Genomic DNA, 11,687 nt, shown 5'->3' with positions numbered 1-11,687 from the left:
ATGCACACCTGCTCTCTCTCTCTCTTTCAACTAAATAATCTTAAAAAAAAAAAAAAAAAAGTAAAAATCCAACTAAATTTAAAATGAACAGAGGGATCCCTGGGTGGTGCAGCGGTTTGGCGCCTGCCTTTGGCCCAGGGCGCGATCCTGAAGACCCGGGATCGAGTCCCACGTCGGGCTCCCGGTGCATGGAGCCTGCTTCTTCCTCTGCCTGTGTCTCTGCCTCTCTCTCTCTCTCTCTCTCTGTGACTATCATAAATAAATAAAAATTTAAAAAAAATGAACAGAAAAAAACAAAGAGTGGATGTAGAGTATCTTTGACTTCATCTTTACATGAATGTTACAATATACTTCATCATATCAATAATAATATGACGGACATTAAGAATATCTATGAAAAAGGGCAGCCCCGGTGGCTCAGCGGTTTGGCGCTGACTTCAGTCCAGGGCCTGACCCCATGGTCCCCGGATCAAGTCCCACGTCGGGCTCCCTGAGTGGCGCCTGCTCCTCCCTCTGCCTGTGTTTCTGCCTCGCTCTCTCTCTCTCTGTGTCTGTCATGAATAAATAAATAAAATCTTAAGAAAATGAATATCTATGAAAAAATGTCAATGTTACCAAGGATAAAAGCAGAAGTAAATTATTATTTCTGACTTTCAAATGGAGAAATTGAAGTTTATATAGAACCACACTCAGAAGGTCACCTGGGTGGCTCAGTGGTTGAGTGTCTGCCTTCCGCTCAGGGCGTGATCCCGGGGTCCCAGGATCGAGTCCCACGTCGGGCTCCCGGTGCATGGAGCCTGCTTCTCCCTCTGCCTGTGTCTCTGCCTCTCTCTCTCTCTGTCTCTCATGAATAAATTTAAAAAATAAGAAAAGAACCACACTCAGAAAAGAGTCAATAGCCAAACTAGATCTTTATAAACCCCAAACTCCCAAGCAACCCACGTTCTCCAAAATCACACTTCTTCCTTTATGTTTTGGAACTATATTTGTTACGAGTCTCTCTCACTACAAAGTTGGCCAAGTGGGAAACTCCCTTAAAATCATGGGGTTTTGCACGCAGATTATCTTGACAAAGGTATATGGTAAGAAGAAAAATGAGTTAATAACTCTCAAGTGTTTTTGGCTTAGGGAGAGAAGCTCATATATATTATTGTGTATGTGACAAAATCTTTCCTGTTTATGAGAAAGAAGGATCATATATGAAAGATTTCTAGCTTCAGTTATGTTTAAAAATAGAGAACAGTATTTCCTTCTCAGTGCAGTCCCTAATAACATTTTATCCTCTAGTTTTAGTAGATGCTTTGATATTTATGAAAGCAATAGATATTAATCATTTTAATTAATCTAATAATTAATAATTATTAATTAATAAATTAATGATTGATTTAATGATTGATTTTATTTATTCTTACTCTTAGCATTTTGCTAGTAAGTTTGCTAATTTTGAATGATTCTAAGCATAATATAATTACAATATAATAAAACTATTATTTTAATTGGTGTGACAGTTATTGAGTGGAAATGCTAACCCAGATGCTAGGTTACTATCTGAGAATCAGTGATGACTTAGACATGGTTGCTGCTCTAGGAGCTTAGTTTAATGGGAGAAAAAGTATTGTAAAGAAAAACATTCTCTTCACATGTCTTCCTTTTTTACGTGTGAAATTGATAAGACTTAGGCTCTGCAGGTTTTTTTTTTTAAGATTTTATTTATTTATTCGTGAGAGACATAGAGACATAGGCAGAGAGAGAAGCGGGCTCCTTGGGGAACCCGATGCAGGACTCAATCCCAAGACCCCAGGATCACAACCTGAGCCAAAGGCAGAGGATCAACCACTGAGCCACCCAGGTGCCTTTCTGCAGTTTTAAGTACTAAAAACACCTATGAACATGTTGTTGGTAGTAAGAGGTGTGCTCAATTTATCTTTTCATAAAAAGTTAACACAATAATAATTCCAAATTATTTAAACAGGGTACATTGTGCTATGAAAGCACAAGACCTAGAAGGAGACAGAGATATTTTCACACAATCGTCAGATATTAGTTTCTGAGAGTTTGTCTTTTCTTTTTTTTTTTCTTTTTCAATGTCCTCTACTTCTTCAACATGCCCCTGATTAAATGAAATATAATTATTTTGGCCTTCCTTATCTAGAAAATGAAATACTGCAATTTTTACTTATAATGCATACCAATTAGTTTGGCCCCAGTTAATTGAGATTTTACTATTATCGACGTGTTCCTAAAATTGCAATAAAATGTGAATATTTGTGGTAATATATGAATATGAAATGTAATAGATTTCTTATATTTGGCAGAAACAGTCCAGAAGATCTGACCTGCTGTGATACAAGCTAAACTGTCACTTGAGATAACTGAAAATGCTAAGAGTTTTGCATTCAGCAGTTGTATTTTTTAAGGGTTATTTATTTGAGAGAGAGAGCACAGGTGTAGGAGAGGCAGAGAGAGCAGGAGAGACAATCTCAAGCAGCCTTTTTACTGAGTGCAGAGCCTGATTCCGGGCTCAGTCCCAAGACCCTGGGATCCTGACCTGAGCTGAAACCAAGAGTTGGCCACTTCACTGACTGAGCCATGCAGGCGCCTCTGGTGGTTATATTTTTAATTTCCCTACTCTCTTTCACATTTGCCTTATTTTCCTTATGTATTTTATCTTCAAATTTCAAAAATACTTTTGCTTGTAATTTCTAACTTTCCTTTTTTTTGATATTTAAAATATAACATCTTTCTAATCAACAAAGTAAGACCTAGTTGAAAAATAATTACCACCATTTAATTTAAAGAAAACCCAGATAACTCATTTTATGACCTGGAATTGACCCTCCAGTGGTGGTTAGCAAATCTGTGAGCAAAGTGTGTTGTACATGTGTTAAATGAATGAATGTCCACTTGACATACATAATTCTCTGGCTGTGTTATTTATGCATTTATTCATGGTAACATGAAACAGATTTTCAGAATGTAAAGGGAGATGAGTTACAGTGCTCTCTTCTGTTGAAATTTTAGTTTAAAATCTAATGAATACAGGTATGTTGGAATAGGACTAAACCTAATCAATGTTAACTAAAAAGACAATTAATTGCAAAACCTAGCTTCACTGATCAGTGATTTTCATTAATTTTTGTTTTCTTATATGTGAAATTGTATGACTTAGGTGTCATGATTTCAAAAGCTGATGAATATGTGTTGGTAATAACAGGTGTGCTCAATCTACAGTTTGCATAAAAATTTAGTGATGTTATAATTCACAGTATTTAAATTTATTACATTTTAAATAAGTATCTAAATGTAGAAACTTAACTAAGAGCACAAGAAAAAATGAGTATTCATATTGAGCAGTATCTGAGTATAATGGAAAGAGGAAATTCATCATAAAGAGAGCTGGAAGTTACTTCAAGATTTTTTGAAACTATGGAAGCATAGGATCAAGAGTACAATGACAAGGGAAATGAACACTTTGGGGAAACCTTTATTTAGGAATTGTGCAAAACATACCATGAACAGTGACAGAGAAAGAAAGATGACAAAAAAGAGAGGCAGGGCTAAATAAATAATGTTGGATAAACTAAAACTGGAGACAGAGTTTAAGAAAGAGGGGTAGCAATATGGAACACAAATTCTTTTTTGATTGGTCACTGGAAAGACACTGTTGACCCAAGAAAGAAATCGTTATGAGGTTAGGGCAAGAGTAGAAGGCAGCCTGCAAGAGGTCATGTAGTATTGAGGAAAAGAATCACCAAGTATCAATTAATTTTGTCAAAAGACTAGCATCATAAAGAAGGAACTCTAAAAACCTGGCTTGATTTCCTTGCAAATGATGTAATAATTAATTTTAAAGAGAAGTAAAGGGACGCCTGGGTGGCTCAGAGTTTAGCTCCTGCCTTCAGCCCAGGGGGTGACCCACATCGGGCTCCCTGCGAGGAGCCTGCTCCTCCCTCTGCCTGTGCCTCTGCCTCTCTCTGTGTCTCTCATAAATAAATAAATAAAATCTTAAAAAAAAAAAGAGAGAAGTAAAGAATGGCAAGATGGTTGGAGAAGAGAGGTGGTTGACAGAATAAGTCAAAGCCAGATGTTAAATGAAATATTTTCTTGGAGAAATTTTGGCATACACGTGAAAGCATTTGCTTGATCACATAATCCCATGAAAGTCTCCACAGAGCAGTAGATAAAGGGATACTGGGCATTTGTACTTTCTTGCCAAACATTTTTTTCTTTGTTATCTCTTCTGTCTCCTTAAGTGAAAGAATTGGCAAACAATTACAATATGAACTTATAATAATAGGTAGATGTCATCATAAAAGTGTGCGGAGACATTCACAGGAGCGGGGGAGAACCGTCCATCATCTGGAAGCTAACTCTGCCAACATTCCCATAGCCTATATTCCAGACATTAAAGCATTAGGGATTGAAACTACTGCACTAACAGATCACCTGTGACTCCACGGCAACCACTAAAATGTTCAATTTCATCTCAAAGGAATTATTCAAGCCAATGGAATATAAATATTTTCAGAAGTTATCCATTCTGATCCCTCTTTGTCAGGCACTGAGATAGCTTGACAGAAGCAGATAGTAAAATTTCTAATTCAGTTTAAATATTTAATTTATTCTCAATAATATCAGTTCAAAGAAGTCACCAGTGACAATATTGCTCTAAGAGAAGGGTTGTACTTAATAGTCAATAAGCTAAAAATATCCATACATTTTTTTTTTCAAACCCTTAAACAAGCATAGAGGTTTCATGTTCAGTAAAGTAGGGAACAACAGAAACAGACTTCTCAACATCTAATCTGGGGCCACTTACTTTACCACATTTCTATTTTTTGATTATTTATTAAAGTTTTAGAGAAAATGAAGGACACTTTTCACATGCTTAATTCACTAAAAACTCAGTCCAATGAATGACTTAATGTTCACTATTTGCATAGCTATTTCTTCATAATGCCTGAACATAATTTGATTTCATTTTTAATAAAGACATCTTTATATGATCTCCATGCTATTCAACTGATTATAATTTATAAATTTCTATGCCATGTAGATCACCATTTAAGAGCAAAGATTATGAAAAATGTAAGATAGTATTAAAATATGGTAATACATAGCAATTTATAGTAATATAATACAGTAAAATAATACAGTATTAAAAACAGAGTGGAAACAGCTGTCACAAAATGATTAAGAGACAAGTTTTTTGTGTCATCCATGATTTCAAATGCCATGTGAGCTGCTAAGTAAACGTGGGAGAATAAGCAACTATATTTCCCTGCAAAAATAAAAGAATATCATTGGAAAGGTATTTCCAAAGTGAGCTTTTTCACTACTCACTAAAACTGAAAAATACACAATTAAAAAAATTCTTCCATGCCTGTTTGTATTTAATGGATTCCAGATAATAATGCTAACATATTTGGTATTATTTTAAGATTCTTTAAAAAATAAGACAGTGAAGAGCTAATATTCAGCCAATCAGAAGTTCAGAATGATTCTAACTCTCAGGTTCTAGAATCCATGAATTGTTCTTGAAGTTATGATCAGTTGATATAGCACAGTATCCGTCTACGGATGGAATTGTGAGGAATTGATGGCATCTAACATGCACAGTCATGGACTGTAAATGCTTTTCCTTGAGGCACCTGGGTGGCTCAGTTGGTTAAGTGTATATCTTGGGCTCGAGTCATGATCTCCAGGTCCTGGGATTGTGGCTCGCATGGGGCTCCCTGCTCAGCGGGGAGCCTTCTCTCCTTCTCCCTCTGCCCCTCTGCCCTGCTTGTGCTCCCTGCCCCCCACATCAATTAAATATTTTTTAATAAGAATGTTTTTCCTTAATTGTTCAACAATCTAGAATTGCCTGTATCTATCTAATATCTATCTAAGAAATATATCAGTGCCAGATGTGTGACATGGACTTTCTCCACTAAAATGTTGCTCTGACTTAAAGATACTGAATAGACAAGGCAAGAATGTGACACATTGGAATGTACAGGTGTAGATTGCATTTTTACTTATATTTTAAGTTGAAGTCAACTTAAATAATTGAAATATCTTTTATTTTTTATTTTAACTTTGAGAAAGGACATTATATGGATTTTGGGGGGTTAGCAGAAGGAATCATCATTTAAGTCCCAGAGTACACAAAAGTCGAAAAATTAGTGCTGCTGTAGGGAGTCACATCCATACTGTTAGCCTTTGGTAATAGTCAAGAGTACAAGAAGGGTGGGATCATTCAATGAATTACTGGAATCAAAAGGAGGATACCATTCTATATTCAGAAATTCGGTCCTTTGGATCACTTGTGCTTTCCAAACCATCAAGTATATCCAAGTGGCCAAACACATTTTTTAGTTAGAATCTGAAAGAGACTCTGGGAGATCTTGATTTTTAGCTTTTCATCCTCCATAAAAAGAAGAAATTGGATATTAAAGCGACAATCTTAAAAACCTGACTCTCATCTAAATATAACACAGTAACTCAACCTCAAATGGCAGCAAACCAATTAGCCATTCCAGTGGTGAAATCTACAAATATGGTCTACATCCATCATGGTAGCTCTCACAAACAGTCTAAGCTTAATCATATCAAAGGATTAAGTGGTAGGATTTCTCATGCTCTTATATCTGAGTGTAAGAAAGAAAAATTATTTAGGATTAAAAATGTCTACAGATTCTCAATGGTAAATCAGAAATGACTGCCAAGATCCTTTGCCTAGGGTTATTTATGTTATAAAAATAAAATTGTGGTTTTCATGGCCACAAAGAAAAACGTTCATTCTACATGAATCCACACCAGTAGTTTTTGCCAAGTATTTTGATTGCACGTTCTCATTGCCAAATGCTAATGTCTAAACCTGGCTCTGTTGAGTTAATCATGCCATTTTGGTTTAGCTCTATTTTGTCTTATTGATTGATTGATATCATAAAACTGTACCCATTAGGCCATAGACTAAGACTAAGAAGAGTTACTTAATGTACCCTGAAGCTTTTCAATAGAAAGTAGATAGTGGCAACTCTTCTCAGAGAAAGAAATCCAGGATCTTTCTGTTAGGCTATTATGGAAAAGTTAGATTTAGAACACAATTGTCTTTAGGAAAATTAATACATTGCCAGGATTGGTAAGGACCTTAGATATTGTCTTATCCTATGTTTCTTGGAAAACAGTGCCTGAGACAAAGGATGATGTATAAATAGTTTATATGGGACTAGGATCCTAGAAACCAAGAGTGATGCATGGGGAGAGCCAATATGTTATCAAATTGGCCACTACTTAAAAAAAATTTTTTTTCCCACTACTATGGAAACAAAATGCCTAATTTCTGGCCATATGAAAAACCTCGCGAACACTTATTTGACCCTCCCAAAAAAGATGTATTTATTTCTCAGTTCCTAACCTCATGCTCAAAGATTGTTCCAAGAGATATTAACTTCTTTGTTGAGGAAGAGACGCAAGAGGAAAGAAATCCTGAGGCGGAAACATAGAGTTGATCTGATATATGCTTTCATTATAGAAATATATTTCACACCCCAGAAGAGAAACCCAAATTTTCAGAGTATTTCAACATTTCATTAGATCAGCTTCTTCTGAGCAATGGGATATATATATACATATATTTTTTTAAGATTTTGTTTATTAAAAAAAAAAAAAAAAAAAAAAGATTTTGTTTATTTATTTGACAGAGAGAGGGAGAGGGAGAGCACAAGCAGGGGGAGCAGAAGGCAGAAGGAGAAGCAGCCTCCCTGCTAAGCAAGGAGCCCAATGTGGGGTTCGATCCCAGGACCCCAGATCATGACCTGAGCAGAGGGCAGATGCTTACCTGGCTGAGCCACCCAGGTGCCCCAGTGATATTTATATTAATCCAGTGGATCCCTTAATTATGTACCCATCACTGTACTTCTTTTGACATAAAATGAGTACCTTGATATGAGCCAATATTGTATGACATACCATGCTAGTAAAACAAGCATTTCTATGGTGATGTTTTTGAAGGCACTGTACGGAGGAAAGCAAACTCATATCCAGGTTTGGTGTCACTTCTGGTAAGAAGGATCTACTCATCTCTGCAGGACAGAGGGGTATGAGGTCATAATTTACAAGCAAGAGGCTAGTTTTTGGCAAGAACTATGCCATATCGAAGACAAAGCATCAAGAGTTTGCCAGGTATATAAATTTTGGGTAAAGTTCCAAGTACATTGCCCCAGCATCCCATGTCAGAGAAGGCCAAGGGCAAGAACCAGGAAGTCTGATGGTGAAGACTGGAGTGAGGCACTTCTGTGCTACACGGCCATGAAGCTGGATATTTCCTGGCGAAACTTATCAATGGAGCAGTGTCTGTAATAAGAATTGAGACAAAGAGAATTTGAAGTGGGCACAGTGGATTTCCTGTAAAATACAAGACAAATGATACAGTACAAGTAATACATTCTCACCTCCTGCTAACGTAGGAATTGCAACATTCTTAAAAATTGAACATTTGGCCTCTGCTAAAATGTTTTACTTAAGGTTATTGGTTCTCTGTGCTTCCCAGAATGGCATTATCTGGTGGTCACCCTCGAAGGTATTCTCATGGCCCAGGAATTTGGATCATGTACCAGCATGAGAAATTACAGAAAATGCTTAGAGGATGGGATCATTCAATGAATTACTGGAATCAAAAGGAGGATACCATTCGATATTCAGAAATTTGGGTCCTTTGGACAACAACTGTGCTTTAGACCAAACATTCTGTCACTGTTGGTCCAGATGGCAGAAGAGAGAATGGCTGAGGATGGCAATGAGATCCCACAAAGGATGAGGAAAGGGCTGCAGCAAGGAGTACGGAAAAGCATACACGGCCCTACTGGTTGAAAAGGACCCTAATGGTACTTCGTTCTCACATCATGACTCTGGGGGCCGCTGTGCTATCTGAGACCAATACACCACACCTGGAGCTGGGGTGAGCAGAAGGGCACGAGGGGCAGCTGCCAAAGCATGTCTGTGGCAACCAAGTGACCAAGGTGGGCTGCGGGTGTAACTGCTCCTCAAGGTGACTTACATCTCGCCCCACCGGCTCCCGGCATCTTAGCTGCGACAGGGGAATCTTTCTTTGTGTAATAGAGACTCAGAGGTGTTTCATAAAGTAAAACTTGAAAGAAAAATATTTAAAGATGTGTAGAGAACTTTATATTGAAATGAATTCTGCTCTTCCAAATCTCGTGGTTCTCAATCGGAGTTTCTTGTCTCGATCTGTGGAAAGACAGAAAAGGTACTCTAGCTTCTTGCTGCCAGTTCTTCAATTTCTGGAAAACTGTTAGCACCATCTCAAAGCTATCGCTTTTCTAGCTTCATCAAAATCGACAATTGTTCAGCACTTTACCATGTTTCCAGCCAATTTACCATCCTTGTCATGTTTTTCAGTTCTTTTTTTTACACATCATTCTTCAACTGGCTTTTCTAAAACTGAACATCTTCCAGGGCTACACTGCCAAATCTTCAAGCAGAAGTGGAACAAAAAGGAGGAATGATCAGATTACCTGTGGAGATTAGGAAAACAGAATCAGGCCCTGGTATAAAGCAGGTATGGAAAATAGAAAGAAATGTCAAGCACACAGAAAGTAGGATGAGGTCAGTACCAGTGGAGGTTAAAAGAAAAAGAGAGAGAAATACACAGTTTATGGTTATGGATAAGCCATCATGAAAGATAAGCATCTGGATTCCCAGATAATTGCTGCCTCTGATGTTTCCCCGTAAATTATTCCCAACATCCCCAACTTAGTGGCTTTATCCGGGATCTTACGTATATTGCTCTAGTTTCTGTTTGTAGAGAAGCCAGTAAACATCTACAGGTCCAAACAATTCATGGGCTCCCAATATCTTTTTATAAATGCAAAGACTATAACAACAAATTTTAATTTGGGGTTACAAAATTTCAGACAGGGTGCCCCAAATTTTTACATATGCTTCCTATTGAATATCCACAATTACCCTTTGTGGTAAGTATTATTATTTAAGTGGTAGGTATTTAGGATTTTTGCCCAACGTCGCATAACAAATAAGTGTCAGTATAATGTAAAATTCAGCAAACAATTTTAAAGTTTTCACTCTTTACAAAGTAGAATGATAAAGGTTTTTGCAGGAAAGTCTCTAGAGGACTTACACTCTAGTAAGTGACACAAACACGTGCCAAACAATTTCTATTAAAGATCACCTTCTTAAGTGCATCATTACAGAAATCAAAGCATAGTGTCCTATGTTCACACAGGAAGGAATAACTAGTAGGATCTACTCATCTGACACTCCTGGGGGCAGATTGGTTGTTGAAGGGCTAGCAGATTTCTCTAAGTGGAGAAATGAAAAATATATAGAATTTAAATAAAATATACCCAGGAGGAAACTACTGAAATTGTCTGGATGAGCTATTACAACAACTTCAACAAAGTTCAAACTGCAGTGATTAATAATTTGTTCTCTTTTTTGCAACTTTGAATGTTAAAGATAGACCCACTTCTTCAACAATCCCTCTTTTATATTCTTATTACCAGTGAAATGTATTTTCTTTCCATATCTCCATATGCTCTTACATACAACCATATATACATATGTAGTTGTACATGTGAAATATGTAGACATATATAGTTATAAAATGTATATATGTGGTTTATGCAATGCCATGATATTATTATATTAGTTTCCTACAGTTATAACAAAGTATTGCAAACTAGATGGTTTAACAACAGAAATTTATTGTCTCAGCGATCTGGATGCTATACGTGCTAAATCAAAGTGTTGGCAGGGTTGGTTCCTCCCGAGGTCAACGGAACAGTGTAAAGCTGTCTGATGCTTTACACCTGACCTTTAGTATTTGCTGGGAGTCTGGGGGCATTCCTGGGCTTATAGAAGCATCACCCTAATCCTGCTTTTTCCGTTTGGCTCTCTCTTCCCATGTGCATGTTTGTCTCCAAATTTCCCCTTTTTATAAGTACAGCTGTCATTTTATATTAGGGCTTACTATAATGGTCTTTTGACTTGATTTTCTCTGTAAAGATCCTTCGCAAGAACTGAATGTCTTTGAGAGGTAGTTAGGTCATGAGCTTGGAGCCCTCATGGACAAGATGAGCGCCCTTATAAAGAAGAGATGGAAGGGGTTGCTGTCTCCTTCACTCTTCACCATCTGAGGACACAGAGAGAAGTTGGCTTTCTACAAGCCCAAAGTGGACTCTACCAGAGATTCGATCTGCCAATAACTTGCAACCTCCTGTCCTTCAGAATTATGAGAAATAAATGTTTTTTGCTTAAGCCATGAGATTTAGAGGTATTTTTGTTATGGTAGCTAGACCTATCTAGCACCCTACCTCCAAATAAGGTCACATTTTAAGGTACTGAGGGATAAGAAAGACTTCAACATATGGATTTATGGAAGAAACAATTCAACAGCTGTGGAAAACATTGTGATTGTTTCGGATTTAACATTCTTATATACATGAAATAACTGGATCCAAAACCCAATGGAATGCACAGATTTAAAATCTTTAAATGGCCCAAATTTTAATCTAGGGTAGGTATTTCTTGAAGATGATAAAAAAAATTGTTTATTTTTACCAGCTATTTTATAATTGAAAAACTAAGGAGCAATACTGGTAGGTATATTTTTATTGGCATGTCAGTTCTATAAAAGCGTTTTCAATGGCAATAATTATTCC

This window comes from Canis lupus, chromosome 18, assembly GCF_003254725.2.
Source record: "Canis lupus dingo isolate Sandy chromosome 18, ASM325472v2, whole genome shotgun sequence".
NCBI classification, from domain to species: Eukaryota; Metazoa; Chordata; class Mammalia; order Carnivora; family Canidae; genus Canis; species Canis lupus.
The sequence above is the reverse complement of the archived record's forward strand: the minus strand, read 5'-3'. Positions refer to the sequence as shown.